We start from the raw sequence: 11,048 nt of genomic DNA on the forward strand, positions 1-11,048 counted from the left end.
TTAGCAAATTTGCAATTTAATTCTATGGGAAGGGTAGGTTTAGGAACATCCTAGGACCCTGCCTAGTGACAAATAATTTATCAATAAGGGTAAATACAGAATTGTATCATGACTAAAAAGAGGCAACTGAAAGTGCAGAGGCAGATTACTGAATAAAAATCGTTATAGCTACATTGTACAATAAGCTGTAAATCACTCATTAAAATTATGCTGATGTACATTTGTTGACATAAACAAAAAAATTACAATGTATTATTAAAGGAAAAACAAATTTACCAGCAGCAGGTATTCTAGAAACCTGTATATGTTTGGTTGTGTATATTTTTACACATTGAAACAAAGCCTAGACCTGTCTGTATCAGCTCCTAAAATTGACTATCTCTTGATGGCAGGCTTCTTTTTTTTCTCTACATTTTTATTAGTGCATATTAATTTTACAGAATATAGGATTTCACTTTGGCATTTTCATACAGGTATATACCATACTTTGATCATGTCCTTCTCTCTTATTTCCCTTATTCTCCTTTCCTCTCACCCCCATCCTCTTGTCTTAATAGTCTCTCTCCTACTTTCAGCTCATCTTTATTTTTTTCCTTCATAGATTTTATATATAAGAGAAAATCTATGATATTTGTCTTTCTGAGCTTGGCTTATTTCACTTAACATGATGGTCTCATGCATGCATTTTCCTGCCAAAGATACGATTTTGTACTTCTTTATGATTGAATAATGTGTAAATACGCCACATTTTCTTATCCTTTCATCCACTGATGAGGACCTAGGCTGATTCCATCATGTGGCCATTGAATTGTGCTCGGATAGATGAGGGAATACAGGTGTCTATATATGATACTGATTTTAATTCCTTCTAGTACAGTATTCACCAAGGAGTGATGTAGTTGGATCATGTGGTAAATCAATTTTTAGTTTTTTTGAGGAACTTCCACAGTGACTGTACTAATTTACATTCTTATCCATGATATAAGGTTTTCTTTTCCCCCCACATTCTCACTAGCATTTATGAATTTTTGTATTCTTTTTTTTTTTTTTTTGTACCAGCAATCGAACTCAGGTCCCTGTGTTTTCAAGACAGGCGGCATAACCGCTGAGCTAAATCTCCGGCCCTTGAATTTTTGTATTCTTGATGATAGTCATTCTGACTGGGGTGAAATGGAATCTCACTGTAGTTTTAATCTAATGTTGAGCATTTTTTTTCATATACTTATTGGCTATTTGTAATTCTTCTTTTGAGAATTCTCTATTCAATCCATTTGCCCATAGGATTACTCATTCTTTTGTTATTAAGAGTTTTGTATTCTTTATATATCCTGCATACTAATTCTCTGAAGGACAGGATTCTTGGTAATATTTTTCTATACTAATTTCTTTCTCCTCTCTTTTTCAGGCCCTGATAATATGTTAGATCTTTTGATATCATCCTATAGGTTAAAGGTTTTGTTTGTTTATTTTTAGTCTTTTTATCTCTATTATTTGGTAACAAGATTTCTATTTCAATTTCCCTGACTTTCTATTCTTTCATCTTCACTCTGCTATTGAGATCATTTGGTGAATTTTTTTTTCTAATTTAAGTTATTGTATTTTTAAGTTCTAAAATTTGTATTTAGTTCTTTTGCATAATTTTATTTTGCTTATACTATTATATTTTCACTCAGTTAATGGTGTTTACCTTTACCTTATGGAATATTGTTACAAAAAGTACTATAACATGTAATAGCATCAAAATCTGGGTCATTTCAGCCTTTTGATTATCTATAATTCTTGAGTACTAGTTAGACTCTTTGTAGGCCAAATATTTTTGGAATGTATATTCTGAATATCATGTTGACCAACTTTTGATACTAATAAATCCTATGTAGATTATTTATTTTTGTATTGTTTAAGTAGGCAATCAACCTAGGTAGGTTTAGACTGTAAGTTCTGATTTTCTTTCTAAGGGTAGGGGTTCAATCTCAGCTCAGTTTTCAAAGCTGTTCTTGGCTTTTGGGTCTGCTGGGCACATGTACCTTTCAGGAGATAGTCTTGGCCTTGAATGGTGGTCTATGTGAGTGGTTTCTGTCTGCTTTTGGTCTATTCTGTGTATGACTAGCATGGCAGTGAGCCCAGAATTTACATCAATTCATACATGGAACTGATGGAATCTCTTTCTCTACTGTCTTCTCACTGGGATTATTTCCACACTTCTTACTTCTCAAGGGTTTCTTTTCTCAGTAGCTCTGGCCAGAAAGATGTATTTCTCTCAGACTTTTAGCTTTTTCAGCTGTTAAGAAGTTTCTCGTGACTGTAGCCTCCCACTTCGGAGGCCATTATTTGAAGTCTGACTTTAGTCCTCAAGCCATCTGCTATTTTTTACTTTTCTGAATCTTTAAGTAGTGCATTTTGCATTTTGTTCACTTGTTAGCTGTGGTTAGTGGCAGCAGTAACCTGCATCAGATTCTTCATTTTGGTTGGCAGGAGAAGTCCTCCAGTTCCTAATTTTTCCTAAAGTGTTTATTTACTTTCTAAATCTTCTGCCATTAACATATGCTGTTTGTAAGGTTAAATTTATTCTCAGTTTAAAATGAGTAACTATTGTGGGAAGTACCATGATTTTTGATAAACACTGAATTGGTAATAATTATTTTAATAGAAGATAATCAAACATGAAAATTATGGCTAATAATCAGTTTGGGTGCAGGTATAGTGTTGCTGGTAGTTTCTGGTTTTGACAGTGGTATACAAATTAGTTCAATATTTTCCATAATTCATAAATTTAAAATGTGCCTTTCCTTTGATTTAGAAGGTCAAATTTCAGGAATTTTATTTTATGAAAGCTCACATGCACGTACATACATACATATATATGTCACTGTTCATAAATACATATATTACACGTACTGTAATTAAAAATTGAAACAAACTTAAATTCTTAATGGGTATTTATAATATGGGTAGTTTATTATATGGTATTTTACTATATTACAGTATTACAGTATTACTATATTACAATATTTCATTACATTCTGTGCAGTCACTTAAAACATGACACTATATTTAGTTACAAAAAAAGACATCTATAACTTATGTTTGAGTGAACAAATGGGTTATGGAACATTATACTTATAGAAAAGTCCATTTGTATATGTATATTTGTTAATAAACAGTACTTGAAATCATTGTAACAGAATGCATGTGAAACTTCTAGAGGTGATTTTCTCTGGAAACATGGGTGTTATTAGGAGCAAGATTGCTATTTTTTGACTATATTGCTTGAGGCTTTTAGAAATTAGTAAGTATTCCTATAATTTTTTAAAATTGAAAAGTATTTATAAAAATGTTCCTAGAAAGGGATTTTCAGGTCCTGCGAGGTATTTTGTGTTTAGTTTTTTTTAAAATTAATTTTTATTTAGGAAGTAGAACTTTTACTTTATTCCAACATTTTCTTCAGAGGTAGACTTTGTTTTTATTTCAATGAGTTCTTCTACTCGAGCTAGAACACTTTCAATCAAATCAAATGTGAAAAGAGCTGAATGTAGGACCTTAAGCTTCATTTCAGGAGCCATATTGGGGATCTCTTCTCTACCTACTGTTAGAGAACAAAGGTCCTTAGACTTTTGAACTACTTGATTACTTTCTTGGCTATTTTTCATTTCTGCTTCATAGTGTGCTTTTGACATATTAAGTCCTGTATGAAGTTGCTTTAAGAAATTATTCTCAATCTTTCCAAGTTCTGTCCACAATCCAGTTTGATTGTCATTTTCATTATCTTTGATAACCAAATACCTCAACAAATTTAATGCAGCCATAATCCTATCTGAGCTTTGTAGTAAATCTGTTTCAACACCCACTGGGAGAAACAGTACTAAATCTAAAAGAGAAATCAACTGTAGTCCTGTAAACCATTTGTTAGGTGTTTTCTTAAATGACATATCAATTTGATTTTTGATATTTTGAATAATAAAGGCCTCCACACCTGAGTGATTACTTGTATTCAACAAGCACCTAAATAATGTATATTTGCCTTGTGAATCCAACTTGTTAATATACAACTGAAGCATGGCTAAACCTTTTTTTCTCAATGTCTCAATGGGGCGAAGTGTCATTACTTTGACTAAGTTCTGAGGTACAGTAAGGAAACTCTTGATTTCTAAGTACTGGTAAAGTAGACTGTTATCTTCTATTCTCAATAAACCTTTCTTCAGTAGTTCCAATCCTTTGGACAAAACAGACTCTTCTGTTCTTTGCAAAAAGACTTCAGTATGCCCCATATTAAACTGCAAAATGTATGAAGGGCTCAAAACCACTGGCAGCTGATCAGTTTGGATGCCCTGAACAAATACTAGATATGTCAGAGAGGCCATAGAGTCTGCTAATTGTTTGTCTTCTTCTTCCTCAAATTCAAGGTAATTCCATATCCTCTTTTTCCTTCCATGATTAAAAATAATTTTTGGAAAAGGGTATCCAATTGCTGATAAAAATCTATTATTTCAGATGCAAAACACCTTAAGGGATTATTTCCTGCTTCTTCAGATTGTTCAAGGAATTGTGCTGTCAGCAAAGGGTATTTCAAGCTTTTAAAACAAAATTTCAGTAATTCATCCTTTAATTTTTTGTTTTCATTTTCCTTTTTTTCTTTATCAACAATGACTTCTTCCACAAAAGGTTTACTAAACTCTATTAAGGCCTTGCAACACTGACAAAGGCCATAGTCATCTGTTTGTATTTGTTCTTTTGAGTAAGGAACAGGAAGAAGATACAGTTGATTCCAAAGGGTAGATAATCCTAATACAACTGAATATGCCTTGTTGTTAGGAAGTTTCTGAATCACTGTTTGTAATGGCTGAAGTAAAAGTAGAATAATTTAGGACATCTGTTTTCCAGAGGGGTCTTCGATCAGTTTGAGCAAACCCAACAATAATTCCTTTGGATTACATAACTTTACCAGTAAATCAAGAACTAGAAAATATTTTTTCTTTTATCATTTTCTTTATCATTCCTTAAAAGGCACCGAACAACAGGACCAACAAGGTTCCAGCCCATGGTTTTGATGATGACCTTATTCTTTTCATTTTGAATAATTTCTAATAACTGATCTATGCACCCTTCTTCTATGCATTTTTGGCCTGCTAACTGAAATAGGCCAAAATCTTCTTCTTTAAAGTCATGCTCTTCTAAGATTTGACATTTCTTTATTATGGACTGGAGTTCTTCCACGGCCATTCCTAATTATTTTTCCAAGTTTTGATTCTGAAATACCTAGCGCGCTGGAGAGCTCCATCCAGTGGAAGCCATTTCTCCCAATTCCTGCTCCTAGGCGATCAGGCTGTTTCCCTGCAGGAGGCCTAGTTGACCTGCAGCTCCGCTCTCTCCATGGCTCATTGCCAACTGCGAGCTGAAAGGGCCCCGAACTTCTCGACATCTCTTGTGTTTAGCTTTGCTATGACTGATAATTCAATAATCTCTGGTAGACCTGGGGTAAAGGTGGCATGATGGAAAAGACAGGCCTTGGCCTTATAGGTGGCTGTCCTGGGAATTGTATGGTGTGGCTCTGAATGGTAAAGAAGAAAACCCTTGGAATAGCTAATTAGCAAGAATGATTGTTATGACTAAGGAAAAACATACTGTGACAGCGGGACTGCTGGAGGGACATTGATTCTGAGACAAAGATCACAGAGATTCATACCTAAAGGTTTGCCTTATTTCATTTCTGAGCAACATAGACTACAGTGACTGGTCCTGAGTACTGTGTAGAAATCAAAGGTGGGCTTTATATACCACTGGTGGGTTAACAGTTTTAGTAAGTTAACTTTTGTATCAAGACCCAAGTCTTTGAATTAAGATTTTTGCAGAACTATGCAATAATAGTGTTGGTGGATTGAAGTTCCAGGCTAGAGAGAGCCATTCGGAGAGTAACTCTGAATTCGTGAATACTAAGTGTCTAAGCAACTCATAATTGGCACTTAGTCACCTTCTGCCTCAAAGAATTAAAGAAAAAAATTCTTTGCACATGAGACTCACTTCTTTTTTTTTTTTTTTTTTTTTTTGGTACCAGGGATCGAACTCGGGCTCACTTCTAAAGTGTATGTGCATCTTGAAGGAATGACTCTTTACTACAATTTCATTTGTCTGAGCACTTACACCACTTGACATTTTTCTGTGAGGTTGTAATTTAATTTTATTGTTTATCATCTGTTTTGTCTACCACAATGTCAGTTCCATGAAGGAAATTTCTTCCTTCATTGTTTGTTACGGGCCCAGCATTGAAATGATGCCTGATGTTGAGTAGACAATAATTATTGCTGATCAAAGAATGATTCATAAGGATTAGATATGGGGTTTATAGTTTTTCAATCTCTTTCTTCATATTCTTTTTTTTTGGTACCAGGGATTGAACTCGGGACCTTGCCCTTGTGAGGCGGGTGGCGGAACCACTGAGCTAAATCCCCAGGCCTCTTCATAGTCTTTTCATCTCAATTCTGACTATTTCAGTGCCTCGCACAGTGTTACGACTCTGATATCAATCAAGAAGATTTGAAAATGAAGAGGGGATTTAAAAGTGTTCCCTCAATCATATGTGAAGGACTCCAGACTTAGATTTTTCAACTGTTGATAATGTGCAGGCAGTGGGCTTTAAAACTGAAAATACTGAAATATTCATTTTTCTAGTTGAATACTTATAGCCAGTTTTTCCTAAACTTGTTCCAAAGTTATTACTGTGCTGTCTCAATTCTATTAATCCATGTGGATACTTTATTTTATATTTTAATATAGCTGAAGTATGGATGTCTCTTATCACCATTGGCATTTTTGTAATGTGTCCTGGTTTAATTTGCAATATTTGACCTATCATATAATCGATGGGTCTTAGATTTTTTTGTGAAATAGAGTATTTAGGTTTTTCATAATTTCATTTTAGCATTTTAGAGAATCAAATGTAAGTTGATGTTGTAGGAAGAGAACGTATGTTGTAAAGGAAAGAATGATTCAGCAATTCCTCGGGTGAAAATGGACAGAAAATTTATCCTTCTGGGCCTCATGCTTTGTTCTGCAAAATGGGATTAGAAGAGGGCAGTATTCTAACATTTTAATGAGAAAGTATTTGATTGCCAGGAACAAAAACTCTAACTGAAGAGTGAATGAAGTGATACAAGCTTAAGTACCATACAGTATCTTTCATTTGAGTCAGGCAAAGTACAAACAAAGAATAATAAAGGATGGATAGAAGGGGACAAGGAGATGGATCTCTTGCAGTAGGGAAGTGGTCCAAGGGAACAAGAGCAAGAGTGAGGAGGAGGGGAAGGGGAAATAAATAGGATAAAGATATGCCACGTAACCTCCATGAACCTAGTAACCTCAATGAATGTAAACATCATATGTCATAACATGAGCTAAGATTAATAATATCAACAAGGATGAAAATCGGGGTAGGGAAATTAGGGGAGGCAGGAAAGAGGCAGGAGGGAAGGAGATTAAAAAAAGAAAAAGAAACAAGCTGTAGTATGTACATGCACCTACTTCCCACGATGATTTTAACTGGCATGTAATGCAAACATGTACCAATAAAATATAAAAAGAGAGTCTAAAAACAGAGTCAGTGAGGTAATAAAAAATTAATAGTACTGCATGTAAACCAAAGGCAGAACGTAGAGTTTGGGCTCATGAATCACTAACATCTGGGACTGGAAAATTATCAGTATCCTAGGAAGCTACTTTTTCCTGTCTTCTGGTCTCTTTTTCACCTCATGTGCTTTCTCTTCTTAAATGTTTCTCTTTATTTTCTTTTCCCACTACTCTCTTTCCCTGCCTCATAATGCACATGATCCAAGATGGCTTTTCTAAGCTTCTGGTTTAACCTTGAAGGCTACTGGTATACTTGAAGTTGAAGACTAACCTGATTTTTCACATTTGGGCAAGAATCTGTATCTATGACAAAGTGGGGAAGGGTCATAAGTAAAAAGAAGAAAGGGCTAAGAGGTCTATTCCAATATTTGGGAAAGTTAATCTCAGAAAAAGAGAAAAAGCTAGGCAGATACTCCGAAATGGTTGTGCAGTAGCCAGATAGTTTTAGTGGTTTCCTAGAGATCTACAATGGATGAATTGTGAAGTGGGGTGAAATTGAATTGTGTTGTCTAGACATTTTCTCCTAAGCAATGGTCTTTGGTGAGGTATTTCAGGAGATGACTAGCCATTCCTTTATATTACCTCAGTAACGAGAATTTTACTAATTCCTGGGCTTTCTTCTCATTTGAGAAATGGGCCTATGTATATGTGGCTGTCTTCCAAATGGGACGTAAAGTCAGGGGGAGTGAGTTTTAAAAGGCATTAATATCACAACTTATAATTTTTTTCAGTTGAAATCATTAGCCTAAGTGTAATTATTTGTCATTAGGAGGAATTGTTTTATCATAAGAAATACTGCAGCCCAGAATCCTTTTATAGAGCTTGTATTCATTGTTTTGTTTCCATCGAGTGAAACATTTTATTTTTATTTGTGGTTCTACTTACACTGAAACATTGTGTATGAGAGGAGTGAGGGAGAGGGGGATGGATAGAGGGAGAGAATAGAAGAAAGAAACCAAAAGAGTTTGGGCCCTTAGTTTCCACCTACAACATTATGGAAATAAACATGATCTAGACTCAGACTTTTAGTATAGTAAATTTTTTATCTTTGGGCCAAGTGGAAAAACCAAGGTCACTAAAAATTGAGCTGACCTGCAATGATCATTGCACTGTAAAGAAAAGGCCTAAGAGATCCTAGTTTTTCTGGAATGACTGTAATACAACTTGCGTTTGTACTTTGTATAGATTCTTTTAGTATAGTGTCTCTAATACAACAGTTTGGCAAATTATTATTCTTTTTAAATTAAGGAAGAGAAATCTTAGGTACAGAAATGTTGACAGATTGTCCCAGGTTTCACAGCTGGCTATGATGGATCTAGGATTTGAATACAATTGTGTCTCATTCCAGAATCTGATGTCTGTCACCATGTCTTCCTGCTTGCTCTCCGGAACTCAGATTTAGCACATGAATTCCAGCACCAGATTTTGTGAAGTTGCTCTGAGATCTTGCGAAAATCCCCTAATGTTTTTATACTTCATTTTCATAAAGCATGATGCCTTTCAAAAAGAAATTGCTAAACAATATTTGTTGAATGGACTTGGATACTCACTTGTATACAGGATTATTGTTAAGATTGTTGTGTGGTGATATATGCATAAAGCATAGGAATTAAAGGCTGGTTTTGCCGGTCCACTGACATGACTCAGTTTTTAAAATTTCTCACACTTTTCTTTCTCAATGATGAAATAAGTAATCATAAAAGAGCTAAGTCATTATGAAGAATAGAGTACATTTTAAGAATGCTTATCATGGAGCTAAGCACATAGCAACTACCCTATGAATTTCAAGCATTTTCTCTTACAAAAGAAATTGTAGATGGGCAAGAGCTCTGACAACTTGGAGTGTTAAAAAATCTACAAGTTTAGATTTGGTTTCAATCATTGCTCTGGTAGGGTGGTGATCTCTTTCATCATCCTTGGGACCCACAAAACTCACATTTCTCTGTGGTAACTTCTGATTGTTGACTTGTAAATAGCATGAAGAAGGAAATAAGATAAGAATTTAGGATATCATTAGAAGATAGGTAGACTCTTCGGTTTAATACATCAGTTTGATTTTCTTGTTTCCCTTACCTAGATGCGGTACCATAATCTTAAATATCTATGACTACCTTTCACCAAGACTAAGAAATCTGAAAATTTGACAGAGCCAAAAAAGAAAACAATGGAAGTATATTAGCAATGAATTTACACTTATGGTCAGATTTTGAAAGATTTCACCTTTCATAAAGTAGATGATAGAAGAAAAACTATCTTCCATTTTATTATGTAATTATATAAATTGTTTTAGATTTCAGCTTAGATTTGGGAGTTTCAGTCTAAAATTTTTCTGCCATTGTTTTTATAAAACACCACTGTCCATGGGTAGCTATTAATTTTCAAGGTCCAAATAAAATCATTTAATATAATTGAATTTTACTTCCCTCTGTCAAGATAAAATTTCCCCTCCAAAAACTCTCATGTATTTATTAGAATACTCAAAAACCACTGGTACTTTATGAATGGGCTGGTGGGCAAGAATTAATCTTTTCTTTATTATAAGACCATAAATCCAGTGGAGTGAAATCATAGGAGAACTGAATGAAAGAGGTTATCAGATTCTGCTGCCACTATAAAGAAAATGACATTAAGAAATAAATCCTTGGGCTGGGGATTTAGCTCAGTGGTTCCGTCGCTTGCCTTGCAAGCTCAAGGACCCGAGTTCAATCCCTGGTACAAAAAAAAAAAAGAAAAAAAAAAAGAAATAAATCCTTATGTCAAGAAAATTTTGTAAATTTTTAAAAATCTAGTTTACTTAAAATCAATATGGAATGAGGGGAGAAGTGTTCCTTCTTTTTTCTGCTTTAATTGTTTGATATAATTTATCAGTTAAAATGTTTATGAGCCTGCTGTTGTCATATAGGTAAGTTTTCAAGCTAGGAATATACTTTCTTTAATAAGTGCTATTCAAATTTTATATTTCCTCCACAGTTAGTTTCATTAATTTGTCTTCCAAGGTACTTCTTAGAAGTTGTCAAATTTATTTCAAAAAAGATTTTTGTAATATGCTTTCTATATCTTTTTAAATTCTGTAAAATCTGTGGTAATGTCTCCTAGATCTTGATATTGTAATTTAAAAAATGTATAATTGATATTGTGTAACAGGAAGAAAAGGTCTAAAGGAGCAGGGGAAGTGGGAGGGGTAGGGGAAAGGAAAAAAGGGAAAAGAAAAATATGAGAAAAGGAAAAAAATGGAAACAAAGTCTTTGCAAATAGGGAAGGGTGGAGGGGGTGAAGGGAGGGCAAGGGAAGGGGAAAAAAATAACCAAGATACTGATGTAATGGTACAAGATCCCAATGATGAATGTAACTGTATTTTATACCTAAAATGTACCAATAAACTTAATGGGAAAAAATGTGGAACTTTTAAAGATTCTTTATTTCACTTACGG

At 34.2% G+C, this 11,048-nt stretch overlaps 1 pseudogene; it reads right to left on the bottom strand.

The window, feature by feature from the left end:
• Positions 1-3,397: 3,397 nt before the first annotated feature.
• LOC101718251 (glomulin pseudogene) lies at positions 3,398-5,292 on the bottom strand (annotated as a pseudogene).
• Positions 5,293-11,048: the final 5,756 nt, after the last annotated feature.

The sequence above is a fragment of the Heterocephalus glaber genome, unplaced genomic scaffold (genome assembly GCF_053883595.1).
Source record: "Heterocephalus glaber isolate CG9 unplaced genomic scaffold, H.glaber_assembly_v1.0 deba00001606, whole genome shotgun sequence".
Classification (NCBI taxonomy): domain Eukaryota; kingdom Metazoa; phylum Chordata; class Mammalia; order Rodentia; family Bathyergidae; genus Heterocephalus; species Heterocephalus glaber.